Raw genomic sequence first — 10,278 nt, 5'->3', positions numbered from 1 at the left:
GCCTCACAGAGCCATCGGATTTCAACTACAATATCTCAATTTGCGTCCCGAAGAGGAACGAAGGTCTTACGGGTGTGGAACGACATGAGGATAAGTAATTGATGACAGAAATTTTATTTTTGGGTGAACTAACCCTTTAACATCTGGAGCTGCACAGCTGAATCAACAGACTTTATGCAGGTAAGCAAGCAAGAACAATAGCGAAAAATGGCAGATGGAGCAATAATAACTGACATGATCCATGATAACATGATATTTTTAGTGATATTTGTAAATTGTCTTTCTAAATGTTTCGTTAACATGTTGCTAATGTACTGTTAAATGTAGTTAAAGTTACCATCGTTTCTTAGGGGCCGTTCACACAGAACGTGTCTTTGCATCTAAAAACGCAAGGCGCAGCGCTCAGGAGTGGTTTTAAAAAAGCGCAGCATAGAACGCGAGAGTCTCGAGACGCGCCTTTGAGACGTGATGCAATAACGACAATAACGGAAATAATAGAAATAGGCAAACTGCAGAATTTACAGATACAAGTTTTGACATGGAAAAAAAGAAAATAAGATAATAATGAGCGCCTCCTCCGCCATGTTGCCATTATATAAAACAGTTGTCATGCCAACTCGCAACGCTTGCCCCGCCTCCAAGTTCTTCTGATTGGTCCACTGTTTTTGAACTGACGTTGATGAGCGGCGCTGCGTGTAAAAGTTGAAATTCTTTTAACTTGACACGGCGTCTTAAAAACGCGGCGCTCATGTGTGAGGCGCTGCAAAAGACGCGAGACACGAGCGTAACGGTCAAGCGCGTGTTTACATAGAAAAACAATGGGAGGGTCATTCTACAGAAACGTCCACTTTTCTGTCCCTAGACTTTACAGAAATATTACACTTGAAAAACACTTTAGAATTACAATTTTTTTTTATATTTTAATATGAAACAATATGATATTTGAACAATTAAACCTTCTTGAGCCATCAATGTGTCAATATTTGTTTTTTAATTAATAATAAAAATTCCAAACACCACAGAAGCTCTCGTCCCCACAGTCATGTACAGAGGGAAAGGGCTTTATTTTGAGCTCAGAAAGAGGTTTTTTTACCATTTCAAATACAATAATGTATAAATAACTATCAAATACATCATGTTAATGACATAAAAAAAACAAATGGCAAATAAATATTATAAAATATATAATGAATGTAGTGGTCCCCATGGTGTTGTGTCACTGGTGTTACCTTTAACAAAAATCTCTTATTTTGAAATAAATAATCACACTGATGACATCACTTGACTTCCTCCTTCCTATTTCCTGAAGATCCATGAAGAAAGGCCAATGGAAAGTCCACTTTCAGTTATCAGAAATTTTCATTAGAAAATCATAATTTCACATGAAGCTTTTAGTTGAAGTCACTGGTGTGACCTACTTTATTGTTAGGGAATTTAAAAAAAAAAAACTAGAATACAAATTGATTAAATTACTTGATTTAGTGAATATATCATGATTGACAACATGTGGATTGATACCTTGCAGCAGCCATTTTGTAAAATGCATTTTTCATGAAAAATGTCACTGGTGTTACCTTTTTATGAAAATGTCACTGATGTTACTGTCACTGGTGTTACCCATTTATAGATAAACTTTATTTAAAGCTATTCATTTAGTTCTTTTGCATAAAATAGCACTAAGATTACATGATTATAACTTTTCTTTCTCATTGTTAATCCTCCTTTGGGCAGAAATGGCTAAATTAAGGATATATGGCTAAATTCAGTGCAGCGCCTTTACAGACAGCATATTTTACAGACAGTTTTAAAATGTTTTTTTTTTTTTATGATCTTTTACTGACTGTTTTCACTAAGTGTCAATGATAGTCTTTTATTGTACACCAAATGTAAAAATTTAGTCGAAAAATTAAGGATCTTTGGTCCTATGTATACGTCACTGGTGATTCATTGTGTCACTGGTGTTACTGTTTTTTGTCTGTCACATTAAATAAAACGTGTCATATGTGACATAATAATAATTTTACATCCAATGAATTCTGCTACACTCAAGAATTAAGATTTAAAGGATTGCATCATTACTTTTTTATAACTGTTTTTCAAATATTTTCATTGTTATAGCAAATACATGGTTGCGCAATTGAATTATCATCATTCAATCACACTTTTAACTAACCTGATTAAAATAAATAACACAATCTCCTTATTTTTTGCATTATCATTATTATTCTGTAACTCTGACTGCATGTTCTGAAAAAATTGAAAAAATAATATTTCATAAAAACATTTGAAAATGCCAGAGAAGTAAGGTTACACCAGTGACAAAAAAAGGGGACATGCAGTCTTTAAATAAATGTACAAAAAAAAAAAATCGTTAAGCTGTCATTTATGTGTATTCATAAAGTCTAAGACAACATTATTATATTACACTAAGTTTAAATGTTAAAAAAGAAATACATTTTAAGACATTTTGTCATACCAAAAGTGGACGTTTCTGTAGAATGACCCGGGAAAGTAGCGCATTGGAATAGAAAAACGTGTTCTGTGTGAACGGCCCCTTACTGTATTCAGGGAGATCAGAACCATGTCGTTATTTCCATTTTTTAAACACTTGCAGTCTGTATAATTCATAAACACAACTTCCTTCTTTATAAATCTCTCCAACAGTGTGTAACGTTAGCTTTAGCCACGTTAGCCGCAGCATACTATCAAACTCATTCAGAATCAAATGTAAACATCCGCAAAATAAATACTTACAAGTTACATGATCTGATATGCTGCATGACGAACACTTTGTAAAGATCCATTTTGAGGGTTATATTAGCTGTGTAAACTTTGTTTATGCACTGTATTATAGAGTTGCGAGGTTGGGGGCGGGGAGCGTGAGCATTTAAAGGACCATTTTTTCCTCCAGACAGCTCTCTCTGCCTCTGAAGCAAATATTTCATGCTCTGTAGAGAGTGAGAACAGTCAAAGTTATTGTCAGATAACGTGGTACACACAATCGCCCTTGTTTGGGTGGCAGAAGCTTTTTAGAAACAGAAATCCAAATGGGCAACAAAATATCGTCCAGCAAATCTGACACGAACACACACAATGAATGATTTGGCGACCATCTGACTTCAATCATTTCCCATGTTTCCACAGCGCCCCAATATCATGAAACACCCCAAAACAAAAACAGGAGTCTGTCAATCGTCACACATTTCCCTGCCATTAATTTACAGTTCATTTTGACAGTGACTGTCATTTTTTATATCCCTACTGTCAAGTCTATAACATGTTCAGTTTATCATTCTGATCACACATAGCTAATGGTATTTAAATTTAGACTCTCAGTTCAATTTAGATAAAGCGTCAATCTTCAACTTTACATTTCCAGTTTGCATCAATACTTAAACTAATCCTGAATGTAATTCAAATCAGCATCATAAATGACAGAAGTAGTCTTTAGCAGACAGAACTGATAACCGCTCTAATTAAAGCTCATCTGTATCATCTTTTTCATCAGATTCAGTCAGAATTATCATCTTCTTTAAAGTTTTGTCATTTAATTTAACCCATCTGTAATGACACTCTTTCCAGAGGTTAGTGACACAATATACACACGGTAGGGACAGAATAGTACCTTGAACTAACAAATACAAAACAAAGTCCAGTGAAAAAACACACACACACACACACACACACACACACACACATGACTATTAACCGCTCATTTTCAAGGTTTGATTTTTGGTGTTAACTCTAAAAACATTTAAATGTTGTATTTTTCAGGTTTTATCTAGTTCTTTACATGGTCTCTTAACCATTTTTAAAGCATGTCTGATCATTATAAATTAGTTTTAAAAGAGTCAGCTGGGATTGTTTTGGTTGTGATATCATTACTTTATGTTTTGTTTAAGCTTTAGCAGATAACATCCCTGCTTCCACTAAGGCTCTCTCTCTCTCTCTCTTACAGCACAAATAATCTTTTCAATGGCCTCCTCAGACTGTAACTCAGACAGAATGTAATATTAAATTCATTACGATATAAAACCCTTAATGTTAAAATGTAAATGTTTAACTACCAAATAAAAACCATTACAACAATCTTGAAATATTTTATGCTAGGATCATTTTTAAGCTTACCTTTAGTTAAAATGTTGAAATCACTTAACCTTTGTAATCCAGTCTTTTCTTTAGGCACCACCATGTCTTGGAGTGATTCTATGTCATGTCTAATGACCTGCAGGATTGAAAACTATAATAAAGACATATTTGTTCAATATCAACATATCTCACAGGTTCAGAAACTCACGTTTTGATCTATGACATAAAACACACCAGTTATAACCCGCTTGTGATTTTTTTAAACTTTTACTGTGTCTTAAATTCGGCGGTGCTAACAAATTGCTAAAAGGGACTACTTCCTTGGCGGGGGACTTTAGACGTCATCATTAAAAACGGGACATTTGGACAGCATTTCTCATGAAAAAGTGGATAAGTATTCATACACAGCGCAGATCATAATCAGTGAGCATGTTTTTAAATAATGTTGATTTCTAAATAAAGTTTGAGGACGCTTGGTGGTGACGACGTTGATCCGCGACCATGGTGTGCTGTAGTCCGTTTATAGCCTACTGTTAGCCTTTTATATCTGACCACTTTATTTAGGCTTCAAAATCTATAAATGTTGTGTTAACTTGTAAAGATTATCTTGATAGACAAAACGTGTAAGTGTCATAACCCTTTGTTAAACAGAGCTTATTTTCTGCGATTTTCCAAAAGTCTATGGGAAAAATGAATAGGCTTTCAGTCGAGGGAACCCGTGCGCCGCTAACTTCCGGGTTGGCCTACAAAAACGCGGCATCCCTGGGGCACTCTATAACCCCGCTCCCGCTGTAAGCGCAACTCTCTCTCACACACACACCACACACACACACACACACACACAAGCGTGCACGCACTGAGTGACATCGTTTCCATCAATCGGTTCAGTTTATCAACAGTGTCTGTATATTGCATAAGTTCACTCACTCTGTAAACAGCCCCAAAATGGACGAGGAGCAAGACGGAACAAGTGAAGGAGACGCTGAATGAAAATGTATTCGATAATATTTCCAGGGTCACCCCTGTAAAAACAGCAGGAAACTACTTCACCTTTCTGACACCGCTTGTCTACTGATGGTTTACATTCGAACTATATAGTTCCCTTTCGATACTTCACTCGTACTGCGTATGGGGAAAGGTCTCCTTTTTCCCTGTTACTGAAGCCTTTTTCAATAACGCAGTGTAACTGCATCGTCATTGGTTCAACAACTTGTCTATGGTTGAACCAATGACGGCGCGGCATAGCTGCGCGGCCTATGGCGACAAAGCCCGTGAATATTCCCGCCGAAATGGGCGGGGTAGCTATATAAGCAGGCGCTTCGCCATAGGATTTCAGTTCTCTCTCCTTCAGCGACGACTTTATATCACTCTTCGCTGATCTCCGGCTGAAGCCTTCGCCGCCTGGAAGCTCGCCTGGGAGAAGTTCTCGCCGCCGTCGAAGAGGCTCCCGCAGCGGACTGAGCTGAGATCGCCGAACGAAGACAGCGCCGGCGCCCTCGCAGACTGCCGCTTCGAGCGCCGCTCTCGAGCCGCCCGCTTCCCGCTTCCGGCCGCCTCTCAGCGCGTCTCCTGCCGCCATCCGGCGCCGTTTAAAGAGCTTTTCCCGCGGCTTAACGCCGCTTTCTAAGAGCTTTCCCAGCGGCTCTCGCTGCTCTAAAAGAGCTACAATCGCCGTTTTCACGGCGGCGGCGTTGCCTCAATGCCGCGCCACAGCTGTGGCACATGCAGAGCCTCGCTCCGCGGATCTTCGCTCTCTAGCAGCTGTTCACCGCGCCGCCCTCGTGCCGCCTTCAGCATCTGAGAGCATTTAGCTCATTCCCTGCCGTCTTCCGTCAGGTGAGTACAGAGCTTATTTTTCTACTTTCTCGCTGGCGTTTGCTTCAAATGCCGTCTCCGAACGCGTCATTTGCCGGGTCCTCCCTGCAAACCGCGTTTGTTGAGGATGCGAGCTCTCGCTCTCTCAGCTGAATTTGACATGATGCTCTCCCCTGACTTAGGCGAGACTCATGATGCATTTTCTATGTGAGTGAGTTTATTTCTCCTTATCTCTGTGCGTCGCTCGCCGGTCCCTCCCCCGCGAGCCGCGTTAATTCAGAAATATGGCATTGTCTTTCTTCCCTTGCTTGGGTGAGAAACATGTTATATGCTTAATTTAATGGAGCATCTTTCTGCTGTTTGCACTGAGTCTTCTCTATGCGTTGTTCGCCGGTTCTGCCCGCGAGTCGCGTTTATTGAGAAATATAACATGTCGCTCCCCCCCCCCCCCTCTTGGGTGACACCCATGTTATAAACATTCAGTTTATATAGCAGATTTTTGCAGAAGTTAACTGAATCTCTCAGCTGAATTTGACATGATGCTCTTGACTTAGGACGAGACTCATGATACATTTTCTATTTGTGTGAGTGTATTTTTCATTCTCAATGCTTGTCGCTTGCCGGTTTCGCCCCGCAAGCCGCGTCGATTGAGAAATATAACATGTCGCTCTCCCCCTGTCTCGGGTGAGACATAAGTTATATATATGTATATATTTCAGTTGATACAGCGTATTTCTGCCGAGTTTGCTGAATTTCTCAGCGCGTTGCTTGCCGGTTCTGCCCTGCAAATTGCGTCGATTGAGAAATATAACGTGACGTTCTCCCCCGACTCGGGCGAGAAGCATGTTTTTATACTGTATTAATGGAGCTGATTCTACTGTTTGCGCTGAGTTTCTCTATGCGTTGCTTGCCGGTTCCGCCCCGCAAGCCGCATTCATTGAGAAATATAACATGTCGCTCTCCCCCTGTCTTAGGTGAGACCTATGTTATTTATATTCAGCATATCAGTTGATGTAGCATATTTATTCCAGTCTCTCTGCGTGTCGTTTGCCGGCCCTCCCCCTGCAAGCCACGTTCATAAGGATGTATGCGCTCACTGAAAGCGAGCTCAATGCTCACTTGTGCTCGGTGGAACTAACATGCTCATTATGCTGGACCTCTGTTCATGTGACTTGCTGGCTCTGCCCTGCAAGCCATGTTCATTGAGGTAGAGCGGTCTCACTTCCAACACCGCTCGGTGGAATATATCTTGATGCTCTCTCCTGACTCAGGTGGGACACATGTATATTTTTCCAAGAAGCATATATCTGTTTACTGAGTTTCTCAGCGTGTCGTTTGCCGGTTTCACCCCGCAAGCCACGTTCATGAGAATGCATGATCATTTCTAAAAACTAGCCGGTGTGCAGGCCCCCCTTCCAGCGGCCCGCCAACCGGCGCCATTCAACCCCTTTTCACGCGGGCCTGGCAGGCCATCCCCGGAGTATCAAGTGGGTTCTGGGGATAATATCTCATGGCTACTCGCTCTAGTTTGCTCGCAGACCCCCGCGTTTTTGCGGGGGTGCTTCCCACTTCAGTAAACACGGACGACGCTCACGTCCTCCGAGCCGAAGTGATGTCTCTGTTTTGAGAAGGGGCCTATAGAAATGGTCTCCCCTCAGAGAGCGATTTTACAGCCATTACTTCCTCATTCCCTAGAGTGATGGCGGTCTCAGACCCATTTTAGACCTCAGACTGCTGAACCTTTCCCTCATGAGATGGAAGTTCAAGATGTTAACGCTGAAGCAGATCCTCGCGCAGGTTTGCCCCGGGGACTGGTTCTGCTTGCTGGTCCTGAAAAATGCATACTTTCACATCCAGATAGCCCCCCATCTCAGGCGATTCTTGAGATTCGCATTCGAAGGTGTGGCCTGCTAACATATGGTCCTTCCATTCGGGCTGTCCCTAGCTCCTCGCACTTTTACCAAGTGCATGAACGTGGCGCTTTCCCCTCTGAGACAGTTGGGAATCCGGGTTCTCAATTATCTCGACGACTGGCTCATCCTAGCCCAGTCACGAGCCGAGCGGGAGCATCACAGATCCGTGCTACTCAGCCACATGGAGTGCCTGGGTCTCAGGGTCAACTTTGCCAAGAGCTCACTGCTCCCCAGCTAACGTATAATGTTCCTGGGTGCAGTCTTCGACTCAGCCCGTATGACGGCTGTAGTATTGCCAGAGCACGCTCTGGCCATTCAGCAGCTCGCGGCATCGGTCAGGAACAGAGCCTCCCTCTGAAGTACTTCCAGAGGATGCTAGGGCTGATGGCTTTCGCCTTCCTGGTTCTGCAGCTCGGCCTTCTTCAGATATGCGGCCTCTGCAATACTGGTTGAAGTTCCGGGTCCCTCCTCACGCCTGGCGGCACGGCCGCCTGCGTCTCGGGGTCAATCAGGCCTGTTTGACAGCTCTGAAACCCTGGATGAACCCTGTATGGTTCAGTGAAGGTGTACCCCTATAGGCGGTGTTCAGAAGAACGGTGCTCTCAACAGATGCACCCAACACAGGTTGGGGTGCTCTTTGCAAGGGCAGACCGGCCTTCGGCTCGTGGTCTCACGAAGAAGCCATCTGCACATCAACTGCCTCGATGTTGGCAGTGATTCGAGCCCTTCACGCGTTTTAGACACACCTGACGGGACGCAACGTCTTAAGTCCAGTCGGACAGCATGACAATGGTGTCATACATAAATCACCAGGGTGTTCTTTCGTCCAGCCGCTTATGCGCTCTGGCGAAGCGTCTTCTGGAATGGGCATTACCGAGGTTTCAGTCGCTCAGAGTGACTCACACAACCGGGAGAACAAACTTGAGAGCAGATATGCTATCCCGGAGCAATGTCCCCTCAGATGAGTGGATGCTCCACCCCCAGACGGTTCTCACGATCTGGGAGTTCTTCGGGAAGGCAGAGGTAGACCGCTTCACCTCAGAAGACAACTCTCACTGCCCAATTTATTTCTCGAAGGAGGACATTGCGCTGGCTCACGTCTGGCCCAGCACCCTCCTTTACGCTTTCCCCCCGATTGCTCTGATCTCGCAGATCATCAGATGAATCAGGGAAGAAAAGCACAGAGTCCTCCTGGTGGCCCTGCTCTAGAGGAGCCAAGTTTGGTCCTCAGAGCTTTTCAGGCTTTCCACGAAAGCTCCATGGCCGATCCCCCTGAGACGGGACCTCCTCTCTCAGGCGAACAGGACGATTTGGCATCCCCAGCCAGAACTCTGGGCTCTGCACCTCTGGTCCCTCGATGGGAGCCTGCTAACCTCCCCAGGGACGTGCTGAATACCATCTCTCAGGCGAGGGCTCCGTCCACGAGACGCTTCTACGCCCAGAAATGGTCAGTCTTGATGGCTGGTGTTCTGTACGCAACATAAACCCAGTGGAGTGTGATGTATCTCCGATACTGTCTTTTCTCCAGGAGCGTTTGGAACTGGGTCGCACCCCTTCAACGCTCAAAGTTTACGTAGCAGCCATCGCAGCGTTTCACTCTCCTATCGCTGGCCAGTCAGTGGGACGAAACCTTGTGGTGCGTTTATTGAGAGGTTCTAGGCGATTGAATCCACCTCATCCTCTCGCCGTTCCCACCTGGGATCTCTCTTTGGTTCTCAGAGCTCTCAAAGGGCCTCCCTTTGAGCCACTGTGTTCAGCTGACCTCAGGCCCCTGACGCTCAAAACCGCTCTGCTACTTGCACTAGCATCGGTTAAGTGTGTTGGTGACTGGCAGGTCCTCTCCGTGAGCCCTGCATGCCTTGAGTTCGGGCCCAACGACTCCAAGGTCGTTTTGAAACCTAGGTTACATCCCTAAGGTGCTCTTGACTCCATTCAGAGCACAGGTCATTTCCCTCTCAGTGCTTCCTCCCTCGTCGGACGAGCGAGAGCTGGAATTGCTCTGCCCTGTCAGGGCATTAAGGACCTACGTTGAGTGATCACAGCTTTCCGGCAGTCCGATCAGCTCTTTATCTGCTTTGGTGGCCGCACCAAAGGGTCTTCGGTCTCAAGCAACGTCTTGCGTGTCGGATGGTCAATGCTATTACTCTTTGTTACTCCTCTATGGGCCTCAACTGCCCCATAGGAGTTAGAGCCCACTCCACTAGAGGAATGGCTTCCTCTTGGGCCTGGTCTAGTGGAGTTTTGATTAAAGACATCTGTGAGGCAGCCGGCTGGTCCTCGCCGTCCACTTTTGTCAGATTTTATCATTGGATGTCCCGACCTTACAAGCTCGGTCATCTCAGTATGTCCCAGCGGCCTCTATTGAGCTCCGCTTCATGCCACTCTGGGAGTTAACTCCCCTTTTGGTAGTGTAACAAGGGTTCGACGGCTCCAGCCTTCTCACTTGTCCTCTGGTTCCCTC

This window comes from Megalobrama amblycephala, linkage group LG1, assembly GCF_018812025.1.
Source record: "Megalobrama amblycephala isolate DHTTF-2021 linkage group LG1, ASM1881202v1, whole genome shotgun sequence".
Lineage (NCBI taxonomy): Eukaryota > Metazoa > Chordata > Actinopteri > Cypriniformes > Xenocyprididae > Megalobrama > Megalobrama amblycephala.
The sequence above is the reverse complement of the archived record's forward strand: the minus strand, read 5'-3'. Positions refer to the sequence as shown.